General features: G+C 38.0%; 1 protein-coding gene across 3 annotated transcripts in view; it reads right to left on the bottom strand.

Annotated features, from left to right (window-relative positions):
• Positions 1–16,558, bottom strand: part of SPHKAP (SPHK1 interactor, AKAP domain containing) — a gene marked incomplete at both ends in the record, with an annotated part of 138,756 nt that overhangs the window by 41,318 nt on the left and 80,880 nt on the right. The window lies entirely within an intron of this gene.

Here is a 16,558-nt window from a genome sequence, read left to right as displayed (position 1 = left end):
GAAGAGAACATTAATTATCTGGGTATTTATTCAGACGTTTAGACTTAAGTAGATGTCTGAAAGCATATGGGGGCTTCTGATTTCAGTTAGTCATTTGAGGTCATGGTTTCTTAGAGTCCATTCTTTTTCTTTTTGAGAGAAAAAGAACCATAATTGAAAGATTTTGGGAAAGGCCTTAAAAACTAAAATGGTTATATACTGCTGAAGTGTAAAGATCTCTACTGTCTTCATCCCAAGTATTGGGAGATTTCTTCAAGTTTCCTGGGCTCAAAATATCTTTTCAGTGCATCCTACAGTATTTGCTTCTTAAGAATAACTTGATGGGCATTTGGGACAAGGAAGGGCATGAAATGCCACCCTCACTCTCATTCAGAGGTTCTCTTCTTTTGGGTTAATAAGATGGGTAAACAGGGAGGATTCAGGCCTTCCTTTCACAGACAATGCAAATGGAAGTATAAATAGTAGGTGATGCTTGGAAGGGGTTCATGATCTAGAGGAGTTTGAGAATATTCATATAATGATAGTTACTTTGCCCTTGGAAAATTGGTTCAATATCCATTAGTACTCAGGGACTTTACATACAGCTGGGATGACAGTTATTGAATTGATTAGACAATTTTCCATTCACCTTAAAGAAAGGTGCATTACCTGGCCCCTGGGCATCACAAAGCTCTATTATCTTATTTCCCAGTGAGAGAGGGCAAAGCAGAGAGACCAAAGGAAACATCTATAATAACCATTTATCTGCCCTCCAATATTGTCTTTAGTTTCTGAAGATGAACAATTTTTTCATTAATTTTCTGCTACAATGTGAAACTCTACCTATATTTGGAGGAAACCGTCCATACCTTGCTAGCTGGGCCAAGACCAAAACAAAGCAAAACATAAACCAACCACTTGCTTATATTTAGTCTGTATATATTTCTGCATCTCGGTGGTAGGGGAGGTTTTTAGGGCCTGATGTACATCCAATTTTAGGAGACCTTCTTTTAGAAAAAGAAGGATGAAATTCAAAATTCTAAATTAGATGTGAAAGTGAATATTTATTTATTTAGAAGGAGAAAAGAAATCACAAAAAATTCTCAAATTTAAAAAGACTGACAATATAAAGCCCAGAGATAAACCCACACACATATGGTCACCTTATCTTTGATAAAGGAAGCAAGAATATACAATGGAGAAAAGACAGCCTCTTCAATAAGTGGTGCTGGGAAAACTGGACAGTTACATGTAAAAGAATGAAATTAGAACACTCCCTAACACCATACACAAAAATAAACTCAAAAAGGATTAAAGACCTAAATGTAAGGCCAGACACTATCAAACTCTTAGAGGAAAACATAGGCAGAACACTCTATGACATCAATCACAGCAAGATCCTTTTGGACCCACCTCCTAAAGTAATGGAAATAAAAACAAAAATAAACAAATGGGACCTAATGAAACTTAAAAGCTTTTGCACAGCAAAGGAAACCATAAACAAGACAAAAAGACAACCCTCAGAATGGGAGAGAATATTTGCCAATGAAGCAACTGACAAAGGATTAATCTCCAAATTTACAAGCATCTCATGCAGCTCAATAGCAAAAAAACAAACAACCCAATCCAAAAATGGGCAGAAGACATAAATAGACATTTCTCCAAAGAAGATATACAGATTGCCAACAAACACATGAAAGAATGCTCGACATCACTAATCATTAGAGAAATGCAAATCAAAACTACAATGAGGTGTCACCTCACACGGGTCAGAATGGCCATCATCAAAAAATCGACAAACAATAAATGCTGGAGAGGGTGTGGAGGAAAGGGAACCCTCATACACTGTTGGTGGGAATGTAAATCGATACAGCCACTATGGAGAACAGTATGGAGGTTCCTTAAAAAACTACAAATAGAACTACCATATGACCCAGCAATCCCACTACTGGGCATATACCCTGAGAAAACCATAATGCAAAAAGAGACATGTACCACAATGTTCATTGCAGCACTATTTACAATAGCCAAGAAATGGAATGAGCAGTGTTATGATGTCCCGCTAGTGTGGCTTATTTATCTTATTAGAAGACATGATAATCCTCTTTGTTCCTGGTATTCTAAAACTTCATGATGTTAAGACTGGGTGTGGATCTTTCCCCCCTGGCATTAGCCTATTCTCTGAACTCCCTTAAGCGAAATACTCAAGTCTTTCAGATCTGAGAAATTGTCTTATATTTTGATTATTCTGTCTCCTCTACTTTCTGTGTTTTCACTCTACCACTTCCATTAGTTGAATACTGGATTTCTTGAATTGATCTTCAGACTTTTTCTTTCTTTCTTTCTTTCTTTTTTTTTTTTTTTTTTTGCATTTCTGTTCTCCTTTCTGGAAGATTCCCTTGAACTTATCTTCCAACACTTCTATATTGAATTTTTAAATTTCAACTCTCACAATTTAAATCTCCATCTCCCTCTCTTTTTATCATTGCTTAAAGGAAAAAGTCTTGTTCTTGTTTTGCACTGTTTTTCTTATTTGATGATAAATATTCTAGGTGTTTACTTATTTATTTATGGAGGGATTACCTTTGTTCTTACACCCTTGTTTATTTCTTTTGAGTCCTGCTTGTCTATTTTATTGCTCTTTCATGTTAGAAGCTTTTTAAAATCTCTGTCCTCTGTTGTACATTTTATACTTAAGAGTGATGAACTAAAACACTGATTGGAAACCCCTGAGTGCTGCTTGTTAATTAGTAGATTTCTCTTAGGTTGATTGGATGGGACCAATCATATCTTTGGAAGACCTGCTTACTATCAGAATGTTTAGGTTTTTGTCCTGCAATCCATCTACTTTTCCAAAGAGGAATTCTTCAATTTATTGCTTGGGGTGTGGGTGTTACAGTTCTGGTTTCCTGTGTTCTTGCACCTTGGTGGCCCAAGGGGTTGGAAGGAGTGTCCTATCACTTAGTGTATGGACTTTTACTTAAACTCAGTTTTCAATACTGTGATTTTCCCTTGTATTCCTCTGGAGCCTGGCTTATTGTCACTATGGAATAAACATTCAGTTTCATCAATTTATTGAAAACCTATTGGCTGAGTACCTACTATGTTAGGTGCTGGGAGTGCGCTGAACAAAATCCTCTTGCTGAGGTGGAAGGGATGGTGGTCTCTTGTATAGGACCAGAGAGGGAGCTCAGAGTTCTAACTCTTCTTTACACAGACTGTCAATGAACATTCTTATTTTCAGCCCCTCTGCCTACTTGTCTCTACCATGTTTATTACCTAATTTCTAATTGCTAAATTATTTCCCTGATTTTAAAATGAGAATTGGCTTGGTGTTCTCCTCTGAAGTCTTGGTGTTCAGCATTCTTAGTTCTCCTACAGTCAATTTGGTTTTTATTTTCTGAAAACTTGGCATATCTCACCTATTGTTCCATTCTCTGTCTTTTTGGTTTTATACTTATTTTATTCTACTTTCATTTAAGTGTGGTTTTAGGAGGGAGATAAATCCATGTACTTAATCATCTAGGTTTAATGGAAGCATTCCAGACACCTCTTTCCATCAAAGACAAAATTTCTCCAGAACTTAACTTGGTGCCAGTTATTAAAACTAATAAAATTTTCTTCATTTATTGCAATGAGGTGATTGCTTTGGCAGCAATGGGGAGAAAGAAATACAAAGGAAATCACTGGATACAGGCAGTAAAAGTGGTCAAGGTAACAGAATGGAAGGGAGTAAAGAGGCGTTTCAGAGACAACCTGGAGAAGATGATGACTACATGGGTGTGAGTGAGGGAGAAGTGGCAAAAAAAGTTCTTATTGACTTTTTTGTTTTTACCCTGAGTTATTTGGATAATAATAATGCCTTTCAGATCGAATACATAAGAGGTTAAAGAACAAAGTGTTTTCTTTGGAGGAGAGGTAGATGATAAAGAGGAAAATTCAGGAAAATTGTAAGAGGTGGAGATTGCAATGGATTGAGAAGTGGTTAGGAGAAAGTAGTAGCAGGTATAGAATGATATATTGAGAAGTTTAGCAATAAATCACTTAATTATAAACTGTTATGATTGGTAAATTTAGAGATTATCTCATTTAGTTGTGCTCAACTGCGAAAGGGAAAGGAGGGGAGGAGATATGAGAATTATCTAGGGAGCTTCATAAAATATGCATGCTTAGTTCCAGGCTAACCTCTTCACTGGGTTTTAGGCATAAGCATTTTGAAAAGGGTCCCAGTTGATTTTGATGTGTACTTGGAGTTAAAAGCCATTTACAGATAAGCAAATGGAGGTTCAGAAATGTTAAATATTTCATCCAAAGTTCTTTGAGTATAGTGAGAATTAGATCTGGTAATTAACATACTGGAGTTTCAACTACCCTGTTCCAGGTGGGATAAAAAGTTATTGTACAGAAAAATGACTTGCCAGGATTGTGGAATAAAGGGAAGGGTAGAAGAGGATTTAATAGAAAGGAAATGGAAACACAATTTTTTTCTAGAGTGATCAAGTCAATGGGGAGGGTGATATGGATAAGATGAGAAGGAGAGGATAAATGGTAGAGGTACTGGAGTAACAGGAAATGACCATACAAAAACTAAATGGTAAACCAGGCAAAAATGATAGTTGGACTATGAAATATCAAACAATAGTGCTATTTATTGGCTTCTGGGATTTTCTATTTCACATTGGGGAAGGTTCATTCTTTGTCACTCTTCTCTTACACCTGGAGGGGAAGCCTCAAGGAACAGGGTAGCTGGTAGGGGAGACTTCAATAACTTACTGTTCTTTCTGATGGCAGCTTGGAGGTTCTCTATTTCCTTGTATCTACCGTGAGTGTAGAGAAGATTAACAGTGGTGACAGTGGAATCTCAAGTGAGAGTTCCAGCTCAGAGGCTGGAATTTGGGCACCTTTCCTCAGTGGGTGCTATATACATACTGATGACAGTGATGATATTGGGGCTCCCAGTGGTGGGAGCTGAGGCTGCCACCTGAAATCTATTGCTCCCTTGCAAGCTCTACTCTGTGGCAAACCTCTGTCTCCTGCAAACACCAACAGTACTATTTAAGGGCTTAAGCACAATTCTTGGAGATTCCATGATCTTAAATTTCTTCTCCAGTTCTTTTGGGTACATTGCTGTGTATCTTCAACAGCCCAGAGACCACAGGTGTGAGAAACAGCCAATGCAAGTTTGATGAAATAGTTCTGATGCTGCCCCCTGGATGGAGTCTTATTTGTTTTGCATACTTGATCTCCACATTCAATCTTGAAGGGTAGGATGAAGATAGGAAATTGGACTACATTTATTTCTTCTTATCTTTTGGACCTCTTAAGAACTACCTCCTCAAAGTATTTCCTGATCATCCTGTTCTTGTCTCTTATGGCACCATGTAATTCTCCTTTATAGAGGTTATCACAATTTGCACAAGCTTTAATTCTTTCCTGTCTTTTTTCCCAACCAGAAGATAGATTCACAAAGAGTGGGACTGATGTCTGTCAGTGTGTATCCTGCATCTATCAAAGTGCATGGCACAGCAGTTGTCCAGTAAAGAGCTGCTAAATAAATGAAGAACAACGAAGTCCAATTTGACTGGGAACTATGTTATAATGAATCTTGGCATAATCTGGTGGGACCTGCTTTCCTTAGGCACTGAAAGAGCAATTCTCATTCTTTATGACTTAAAAGGTTCTTAAAATGTTTCTTTTTCACTTTAAATATGAATAAGAGAATAAAGTAAATAAGTGAAAAATAATATCTCTAATCTTCAGGAGGTATCATATTGATATATAAGGACAGGCCAGAGGAAATCATATTTCCACAGGGGGTAAACACAGTACATAAAAACTTGCTTATGATGTATTGGCAAGTATACTTTTAAGTCAATCATCAGGCAGCTTTGAAGTATGAGTAGGCAGAATTACCTTCACACTCCCTGTGGCTTGCACTAGATAAGCCTCTTTTACTTTGAATGGCTGCATGTGTGTATGTTCAGGAGTATTTTAAGGTGGGTTGTTCTAGCAGTATTCCTGAGAGTATCTTAGATGGTCCCCATGGTTAGGAAAGAAATAAAATTATAAATAATCAGTGCTCAAAGACACATCTGACTTGTTCAGTGGACTCAGGAAGTTGCATCAAACATCTGCATTTGACAACATAAGCATATAGTCTCAAATACCACTGCACAGTTAGGAAGGCAGGCATGACTGAAAGTAGAAATTGACTTGACTTGATGTTCTACCTCTTTCTTTAAAATTATCTTATATACCATACATGCAGAAAATGTTCTGATGTTCTTTACAAGTATTCTAAATTATCTTTAAAGAGCATTTTATTGGGCCTCCCTGGTGGCGCAGTGGTTGAGAGTCCGCCTGCCGATGCAGGGGATACGGGTTCGTGCCCCGGTCTCGGAGGATCCCATATGCCGCGGAGCGGCTGGGCCCGTGAGCCATGGCCGCTGGGCCTGCGCGTCCGGAGCCTGTGCTCCGCAACGCGAGAGGCCACAACAGTGAGAGGCCCGCATACCGCAAAAAAAAAAAAAAAAAGAGCATTTTATTGAAAAAATGTGCTAAAAATTGTGCCATAGGTAATGAATATTAAAGAAGCCTTCTTATTCATATAACTCCTATTATTCACTCAAAATACCTTGACATGTATCAATGAATGTACAATATTTTTATTGAGCTAGTAAGCAAAAAATTCTCTAATGCAAGGCAAAATTCAAGCAAGGCTGTCCTATTCAAACTAATTCCTTTCCCGGTGTTCTTCATTTCTACATGCTTATTTGAAGTTCAAACTTATGAGTTGTTTCATTCTTGAGAAAATATTTGAGTGCCTATGAAAGTAATAACTGTGAAATCAAACCACAAAGAAGAGTCCATGGCTTCAGAGGGTGTGTGTCAGACAATATTGAACAGATAGAGGAGGAAGGGGAAGGCTTCCTGAGGAGGTGAAGTTTGAATGAAGATCTGAAAGCGTTGGAGGTGAAGTGAGGGCATAGATGGAGGATGAGGGGAAAGACAGTAAGTTAGGAGAGGATTCTGGGCAGGGAACAAGTAACATACACGAAGGTTTTATAACTAGAAGGAGCATAGTGCATTTAAGAAGTTGCAAGGAGAGTGGTGGGAACGTAGGGAGTGAGCAGATGAATGGTAGACTCTGAAGCCAGAAGAATTAGAAGGTTTCAGAGAATGCTGGACTTTGGAGGGAATTTTAAAGACCTTGTCTTTATCTTGAAAACAATGGAACCCTGGTGAAGAGAAAGACCCCCAGACAAGGAGAGACATAATTATGTCTTAGTCAGTTTGGTCAGCTGTAACAAAAACTATAAACTGGATGGCTTATAAACAACAGAAATTTATTGCAATCCCAGCGGCTGGAAATGTGAGATCAGGGCGCCATCATGGTCAGATTCCGGTAAGAGCCCTCTTCCAGAAGTTAGCTGGGGGACAGCTAACTTCTCATTGTAACCTCACAAGGCAGAGAGCAGAGCAGAGGAAACCAACAAATGCATGAAAAAGTCCTCACCAGCACTAATCATTAGAGAAATGCAAATCAAAACTACAATGAGCTATCACCTCACACTGGTCAGAATGGCCATCATCACAAAATCTACAAACAATAAATGCTGGAGAGGGTGTGGAGAAAAGGGAACCCTCTTGCACTGTTGGTGGGAATGTAAATTGATATAGCCACTGTGGAGAACAGTATGGAGGCTCCTTAAAAAACTAAAAATAGAACTACCATGTGATCCAGCAACCCCACTACTGGGCATATACCCAGAGAAAACTATAATTCAAAAGGACACATGCACCCCAGTGTTCATTGCAGCTCTATTTACAATAGCCTGGACAAGGAAACAACCTAAATGTCCATCAACAGAGGAATGGATAAAGAAGATGTGGTACATATATACAATGGAATACTACTCAGCCATAAAAAAGAATGAGACTGGGTCATTTGTAGAGACGTGAATGGACCTAGAGACTGTCATACAGTGAAGTAAGTCAGAAAGAGAAAAACAAATATCATATATTAACGCATATATGTGGAATCTGAAAAAATTGGTATAGACGATCATATGTACAAAGCAGAAATAGAAACACAGATATAGAGAATAAATTTATGGATACCAAGGGGGGAAAGGGGAAGGTGGGATGAATTGGGAGATTAGGATTGATGTATAAACACTATTGATGCTATGTATAAAATAGATAACTAATGAGAACCTACTGTATAGCACAGGGAACTCTATTCAATGCTCTGTGGTGACCTAAATGGGAAGGAAATCCACAAAAGAAGGGGTATATGTATACGTATAGCTGATTCACTTTGCTGTACAGTAGAAACTAACACAACATTGTAAAGCAACTATACTCCAATAAAAAAAAAAGACTCTCATAAGGGCACTAATCCCATTCAGGAGGACTTCACTCTTATGACCTTATCAAACCCTAATCACCACCCAAAGGCCGTGTCTCCTGATGCCATCACACTGTGGTGGTAGGATTCCAACATATGAATTTCAGAAGGACACATTTAGTCTATAACCTCATGTTTCTGTTTTGGAAAGACCACTATGTGCGTAGTTCCTTCTCCCTGAACTCTATGCCTCTCCTTAATTTTAATCTCAGATTAAAAATTGGTTTCATTTAATCTCATTCCTTGTATATCTGCAGAGTTGCAGATATAGGTCTACATGTCTGTTTTGTTCCTGCTGCCATTGCTTGATTCAGAACCTCATTCTCTATAACCAGGAGCAAAAGACTTTAATTAACATCCCCAGCTCTAGCTCCCTCAATTTTAGCCCACTCTGTGTCCTGCTCCTCCCAGACTAAGAAGCTTCCATTTCCCTTAATATCTAGAGAAATCTTAATAAGTGGTATAAGTCATTCCATGCCCTAAGTGCTTATACATACATCATTATACATGTATTGTTACATTTTGCATCCTTTAGTCTTCACTTATATTATACCATTATATGTGCATTATATCATTAGACCATTTAATCCTCACCACCCCCAGACAACGTAGGTACTATCATTTCACTGCACTCTGCTTGTCAACCCTGCTCTCTAAGATCCAGCCAAATGAGACCAATGGTGTTTGCTGAATATGCCCAGGGTTTGTTTGTTTGTTTTTTTCCTCTGCACCTATGCTCACACCTTTAGCACTACTGGGGTTGGGAGCTGTTACCTCTGCTGTGCTCTGTACCCCCTCGTCAGAACATCCATTCAGACTTGAACTAATGTGCTACCTTCTTCAATACCTTCACTTGCAGATTTTCTGAAGTGCTGTGCTCCCGTTAGCATTTGTTCTTAAGAACTGCTAAATAGCATTAGAATATTAATGTGAATAATAAAGGGGTTTCTTTTAATAGTTCATCAATTCCCTATTAGAAGGGTCTGCTTATTTACTTTCTTTTTTTAATTCTTAAGTTTTTGTATGGTAAAATTTACACACAGTAAGGTTCACTTTTTTTGGGTGTACATGTCTATGCGGTTTTATACATACATAAAGTCTTGTAACCACTACAAGATATAGAACAATATAGACACCCCAAAGAATTCCCTTTTCTTTCATAAGCAGACCCTCTCTCCATCCTTAATCACTGCAATCACTGACCTGTTGTCTGTACCTATAGTTTTGCCTTTTCGAAAATGCCATGTAAGTGGGATTGCATAGTATATAACCATTTAAGACTAGGTTCTTTCACTCAGCAAGCTGCATTTGAGGTTTATCCACGTTGTGTGTATTTATTGTTTGTTCCTCTTTATTGCTGTGTAGTATTCCATTGTTTGGATGTATCACAGTGTACCTATTCACCTGTTTAGTCACTAACTACAGGTTTTTGTATGAACATAAGTTTTGATTCCCCTTGGGCAAACACTTACGAATGGGATTACTTGGTTGTCTGGTAAGTGTATGTTTAACTTCTAAGAGGAGGCCAAACTGTTTTCCAGAGTGACTATAACATATTTTATTCCTTGCTTATTCACTTCTGCAATTTTTTAATGTGACTGAAAAAATGATCTTCTCCAAGCGTTTTCTAAACTGATTTATACAAGTGGCAAGACTGAACTGCTGTCATGGTGTTGCAAAATAAACTGCATGTGCTGGCTAAATATTCCAGCCAGTGAGTGCAAAGGCTGAGAGAGAAGAGAAAATTTTTTTCTTGTGAAAAACAGAATCTGAAACATGGGCTCATTATTTGCTACTTTATCCTCCAATTCTTGTTGTTAGATGAGATGAAACTTAAAATACAGCAAAGAACATTCATTCAGGTGCTACTATATGGACTGGAAGGTAAATTTTATCTTATAGAAACTGAGCAGGAACCACCCACCCCCTTGTCCCCTGCATCCTGTGTGTAGAAAACCTTTAGCCTTTTACGACTTCCCAGAGTTCCAAAGAGCAAATTTAATCAGAAAAGTGAGAAAATGCAGAAACAAAGGAAAACAGCCAAGCAAGACAAAATAATAATAGTTGAGTCATAAAACAAAGTCAGGGACCTTTAGTTCCTCCTCAAGGTCTATAGGTAATTTTCTGAGCATATCCTTGAGTTGTTTTGCAGATACTGAAACCCCACTATGTGGAAGAAGTTAAATGCATGCTGACCACAAGCCTACTGACGTCAATGCTCTATACCACATTAACACACTGAAGAATCAAAATCATATGATCATCTCAAAAGATGTGGAAAAACTTTTGACATTATTTAATATCTACTTATGATAAAAACTCTCAACAAAGTGGATATAGAGGGAACATACCTCACCATAATAAAGACCATATATGGCAAACACACAGCCAACATTATACTCCATGATGAAAAAAGCTGAAAGCACTTCCTTTAGGATCAGGAAAGAAACAAGGATGCCCACTCTCACCACTTTAATTCAACATAGTATGAGACACTGGGATAAACTGCTCCCATCCAAGGTTTCTGTTTTCCTTTTTGATGATAAAAATAGTCCTTAGGAAGAAGGTTAATTAAATTTCTACAGGGCTTCAAACATTGATACTCAGACATAAATTAATTAGAAAAAGAGTTTTTTAAGCAATTTATACAGGTGTCCAGCTGAGACCTTCAGAGCTAATGCAGTAGCAGACAATTTCATTATGCCTCTTCTCATGCAGACATTTGGTCTTCATAAAAATCCTACAAAGAAGAGGCTATTATGACTCCCACGTGAGGAATCTGAGACCCAGAAAAGTTAAGTAACTTGTACAGAGTCACAGAGCTGCTGAGTGATAGCCAGGATTCATTCCCAAGCAGTCTGTCTTAGAGGTCTGTGCCCTGCTATGCTTTTTAGCATAGTATTTACTATATGATATATTATATATTATATAATATACTATGTTGCATATGTTGTGTTACATACTGTATTATGTATATAATATATATTTTACTATGCTGTTTTTAAAAGATGATGACTTGTATAGACTGTCAGCGGTTCTAATTTGATTAAGAATTGGATACATTTTCAGCACTTCATTCTAGTAGTCTAAGGTGGTCTTTTTTTTTTTTTAAACCATGGCTTAGTGATTGGAATGTGATATTTACTTCCAGGTCTTTAATATATTTGTGATTGAAGCCATAATGGTTGTTGAGAATTTTTCTCTTCAAGAGGCATCTCATGTCAACCTCAGTTGTGATTTGGTTAAATCCACAAAGAGCTTGAAGTAGGAACCAAGATGGATGGCAGCACTTGGGAAGGATGTTCCACGGGGAGAGGGTGACAGTTCTCAGGAAGTGCTCTAGTTTGATGGGTGATTGAGAAAGGACCAGGAGAAGAAGAGACATTACCAAGATCAGCCCATGAGAGGGGAAAGCAGTGGTCTCATCTCTAAGAGTGGAGCGCAGGTTAAAGCTTGTGACAGAGGCTCCATAAACCACACTGGGTTTGGGACCAACCTTGGACAATTTTTGGGGCATCTTGAAGTTCTCCATTTTCATGGGTGTGCTTCAAATATGATATATGTGGATATTCTTTTCTTAGTGTTAAACTTTCTCCATAACGACATAATAATAGGCGATAATAGCAGCATGCATGACAGACTCTACTGCTTCCAGGGATGTGCACCTAGGGATAGCAAGACCATGGATAAGAGTTTAAGTCAATTAGCTTTATTATTGTGTCATTATTATTTATTAATATTATTATTTCTAGTTGGAGTCTCAATTTTACCCTTGACCTTGTAACAGAAATTTACAATATGTGATTCAAACAAGGATTTTTGCTTGGCGATAGCTGTGATATTTGGGTCAAAGTATTTACACTCTGAGTATCCAAGACATGAATTTTTTGGAAAAGAGTATTAGCTGTAGTTTCTAGAAAAAAGAAAAAGAAAAGAAAAAAATATTTTCCTTGAAAAACTAATGGATCTCATAGTGACCAAATCTAGACTCCGGCCTTATTAGCCCTGGTATAATGAATGTCACCAAATTCCTTTCACACGTTGTAAACTGGCACTTTCACTCCAGAATTAGACAATATAGCCTGGAAATATGTTTAGTGTTCATTGGTAGTATTTTAAGTGAAATCAAGGTAACATGAAACAATTGAGTGATTTCTCATAAAAACTCTGGATTTCCAACTTCTAGAGGAACTCTGGGACAAAAGGTTTCATTTCCATATGACAGTCTCCCCCAGATCCTTTTAAGTGTGGCAAGTCTTCCATCACTTCCTATTGTATCCTGAACAGTGAGGTAGCCTGGTAAATACCATGTCATTGGTTTCTGCATGGTAATTTTTTTAAGAGCAGAGAAAATTATCTCTGTACCCATGTCTTTATTAAAAGTGGGGAAATAAAAATGCCAAGACTGTGAGTGTTAAGAAAAATGGTAGAGATCCCATTTCTTTGTGAAAGTTAGTGCTAGATCCATGTTTGATATGCAGAGTATATCTGTGTTTAAAAGAAACAAAACAAAATGATAAAATAATATTATGAAACATCCATCATAAAGAACTACACAGGTATAAAAACTGATGCATGATGAAACAATTGGTGATCTGTTAAAATGGACTGAAATTTTAAAAGCATTTGTTTTGGATATGAGTAAAATAACTGATGCTTCTGTGGAATTAGTTATGCATTAGGGGAAATAACTTGTCTGGGCAATTGCTTTTTACAGATGACAGGTTTATTAAATAGTCTATTGAGTGTAGCAGAAATCATGTGTTCTGAACAGAAACAAGTTTTACAAACAAAAGACTAGCTGGAAATAATGTTGCTTGGCATGCTGAAGGACTGCTATTTTACTATATAATTTACATGGAAAAAGTTATTTGTGGCATCTGCTCAAAGCACAGATTGATTTCTATCTATCTATCTATCTATCTATCTATCTATCTATCTATCATCTGTCTATGTATCTATCTATCTGTCTATGTAGTACCAACCAGTTAATTCTATTTGTTCTTGGTATTGATAATTTTGATTTTATGGAGAACTTTTGGATATAGTTCTCCTGATGGCATAATACCAGGAAATGAGCTACTTTACTGAGAGAAGTTGAACAGCTTATTGTAGACTAGTCAAAACTGGTGAGACATTAGAAAACTAACATACTGGGTGGTAACCTTTTTCAAGAATGTAGAATTTTAGTTCATGTAGTACATTATGAACTAGTTTTTGTTTGTCTGTTTTGGTTAAAAAGTTAACACTAGATAACGTTATGAACATTGCAATTAACTCCATCAACTCAATAAGCTCCCATTGCTTGAGTCAAGATGAGATTTCTGGATGAACTGGACATGCAGTACTACACGGCTTTGATGGCTTCATATGACAAAGTGCTGAGGAGAAGTTTAACTGTTCAAAACATTGACTTATTCATGGGTTCATGACTGCGTTAAAGATTTGGCCATTTAAGTTGCCAGTACAATTCTTCCAATCACTGAATAGCTATCAAAATGCGTGATTTCACTGCTCCAGTAATCCTGAAAGTAGGTATTTGCAGATGCCATTTGGGAAGGAATAACCTGGCCCACCTTTATATGCTAAAATCAGTTTCCCAAATGAAACAGAACCACATTCTTCACACCATGGTTTTGAAGGCTGATGTTTAAAAAGATTTCTCTGGTTGATGTTAAACTGCAAGTAAATTTAATTAATTTTGCTCAATTTCTCTTTCTTAATATTTCCAATTGTGAAGGAAGAATTGGATATTACTGAAATACAGAATAATAAAATCATAAGTACTGGAATCTAAAAATGATGACTTTGGGACACTGTAATTCTATTTTCCAAGATGGAATTACCTAAAGTATAAGAAGCACAGGTGTATCCAGCCTTGTCAGTACCTGTGTTTGGGAAGAGTTGTTTTCTATTATGGAAAGCAATAAAAGTAAATATCACACCCAGCTAGAGGAACCATGACTGAACTTGGTCTTGCACATTGTAAACTGAAATGTAAAGCCTGCCGTTGACATCTTGTGTAGAAGAAAAAGTTTCAGGTTTTTAGTTTCAGATCAAGTTCTAGTAACTTATGATATAAAAATATAGTAATGCGATGTTTCTAGTTTTAGAGCATATAGTTAAAATTTTTGATTTTAAAGTTATTTTCAGTATCAATCCTATTTGTATTATGTTAAGTATTTTTCTCTCCATTCAGTAAAAATGAATGGCAGATTATTCTATTTCTGGCAGATGCTGGCTTTCCTCCTGGTGTGTGTCACTCATTTACATTACCTGCCTCACCCCTGTAGGCATTTGAGTTTGTGTTCCCTGATACAGATGTTAATTAAAGCACAAAATCATGAAAAGAAAGAGTATGCAGAACAAGAAGAAAGGAGGGACCAACAGAGAACTCATTAAAATGCTCACATAGGGGCAGAGTAAGAGAACTGGGTCACCTGAGAACCAGGAAAATGTGGGACTACAGAGCTTGACAGAAGACACTGTTGGCAGAGGTGATCCGCCATGAGCCCTGAGCATCCTTGTACGCTCCTGCTGGCTACATCAAAAATGCAAGGCCCTGAATGCTCTTTCCCAGGGCCACTTCACAGCCTTGTGTTTGTAGAAAGCAATCTCAAAAGATGAAGTAATGTCTCCCTTCCCCACCGACAAAGAGTAAGCTTGCTTGCGGCTCACTACAAAATCAGTGGATTCTCCATGCTCAGCATACCTTGGTTGTGATGCAGACTCACTGTGTGCATGGCATATACCTGGGACCCACCTGTGTCGTCCCTGTGGTTCTTGGGAGGCAAGAAAAACTGACACAAACATACTGACTCTGGCTACTGCTGTGCTGTGAGTAATAAAGTATTTTTTCTTTGACCCAGAAATCTCATGTCTTTTCTAAGTATTCATTTAACAGAAACAGTCAGCTTGAAAGTAGGACAAAATCTTAGCTCTTTCACAGTCCTTACAGACACTCATTCAAGAAGGGAGGTACCAGCATTGCCAGGAGTTCAAGAGTGGTAAATACTGAAAATGGTCTATTGGTCCTTGATAAACTTGGCAAAGAACAGTATCCATGGAGTGCTGAGGTCTGAAGATATGAGTCTAAACTATTTCAAAAGTTTGGCTATAAATGGGAGTACAGAGGGTAAATGCCAAAAGAAGAAATAGGATCAAAGGAGCATTCTAATTTCTGGCAGTGATTTTTCAGTTATTTCATTTTGCCCCCCTCCCCTAATTTTGTTTGTGACTCCTGTTAAGACTGTTGATGGTTGTGCAAGTGTGTCCTGTAGTATAATTCCAAGGGGTACCATTTACTTTCTAGTTATAGCGTAATTGTAGGGTTATTTTTTATTTTTTATTTATTTATTTTTTGCGGTATGTGGGCCTCTCACTGTTGCAGCCACTCCTGTTGCGGAGCACAGGCTCTGGATGCGCAGGCTCAGCGGCCATGGCTCACGGGCCCAGCCGCTATGCGGCATGTGGGATCTTCCCGGACCGGGGCATGAACCCGTGTCCCCTGCATCGGCAGGTGGACTCTCAACCACTGCGACACCAGGGAAGCCTAGTAGGGTTATTATAATAGTTCTCTAGAGAGGCAGTATATTGATTTGAGGAAGGAATGTTCTTTGGATCTGTGGCAAAGCTGCCTCAGGGGACACTCAGGAGGAATCTGTCCCTGAGTAAACCAACCCCAGACTACTCAGATGACTTCCTTACTTGCACTCAAAATTCTCACTGTGAGTCAGCTAAGTACCAGGAATAGTACTGGGTGACGATACATGGGTGTAGAAAGTACAGTTGCAGACCTCAAATTTCCAGAAGCCTTTCAGGGAGAGACAGATAGATGCTGACTAAGCTGAGACATGAATAATGAAGAGCTATTAGCCACCAAAGTAGGGGAGAGAGGGTTTGGAGAAGTGTGAATAGTTTGAGTAAAGACTCTGAGTCAGAATGATGCATGCAGGAGGGGTTCAGGAGCAGAGGGGTGAAGTTTCAAATAGCATCCTTTATCCCAGGAGGCCCCTGCTGCTTAGGTTGGAAGGGCATAATTCACAACAGAACTTAAATATGCCTTTAGAGGCTAAGAACAAAACAAAAACCTGCAGTAGTACCAGAAAGAAGGAAACAAGTATGCTTTTTTCCCCTAGTCATTAGGCAATTAAATAAAAGCCAGAGAAG

This window comes from Mesoplodon mirus, assembly GCF_964341445.2.
Source record: "Mesoplodon mirus genome assembly, chromosome: 8".
In the NCBI taxonomy this organism is placed as follows: Eukaryota; Metazoa; Chordata; class Mammalia; order Artiodactyla; family Ziphiidae; genus Mesoplodon; species Mesoplodon mirus.
The sequence above is the reverse complement of the archived record's forward strand: the minus strand, read 5'-3'. Positions and strand labels throughout refer to the sequence as shown.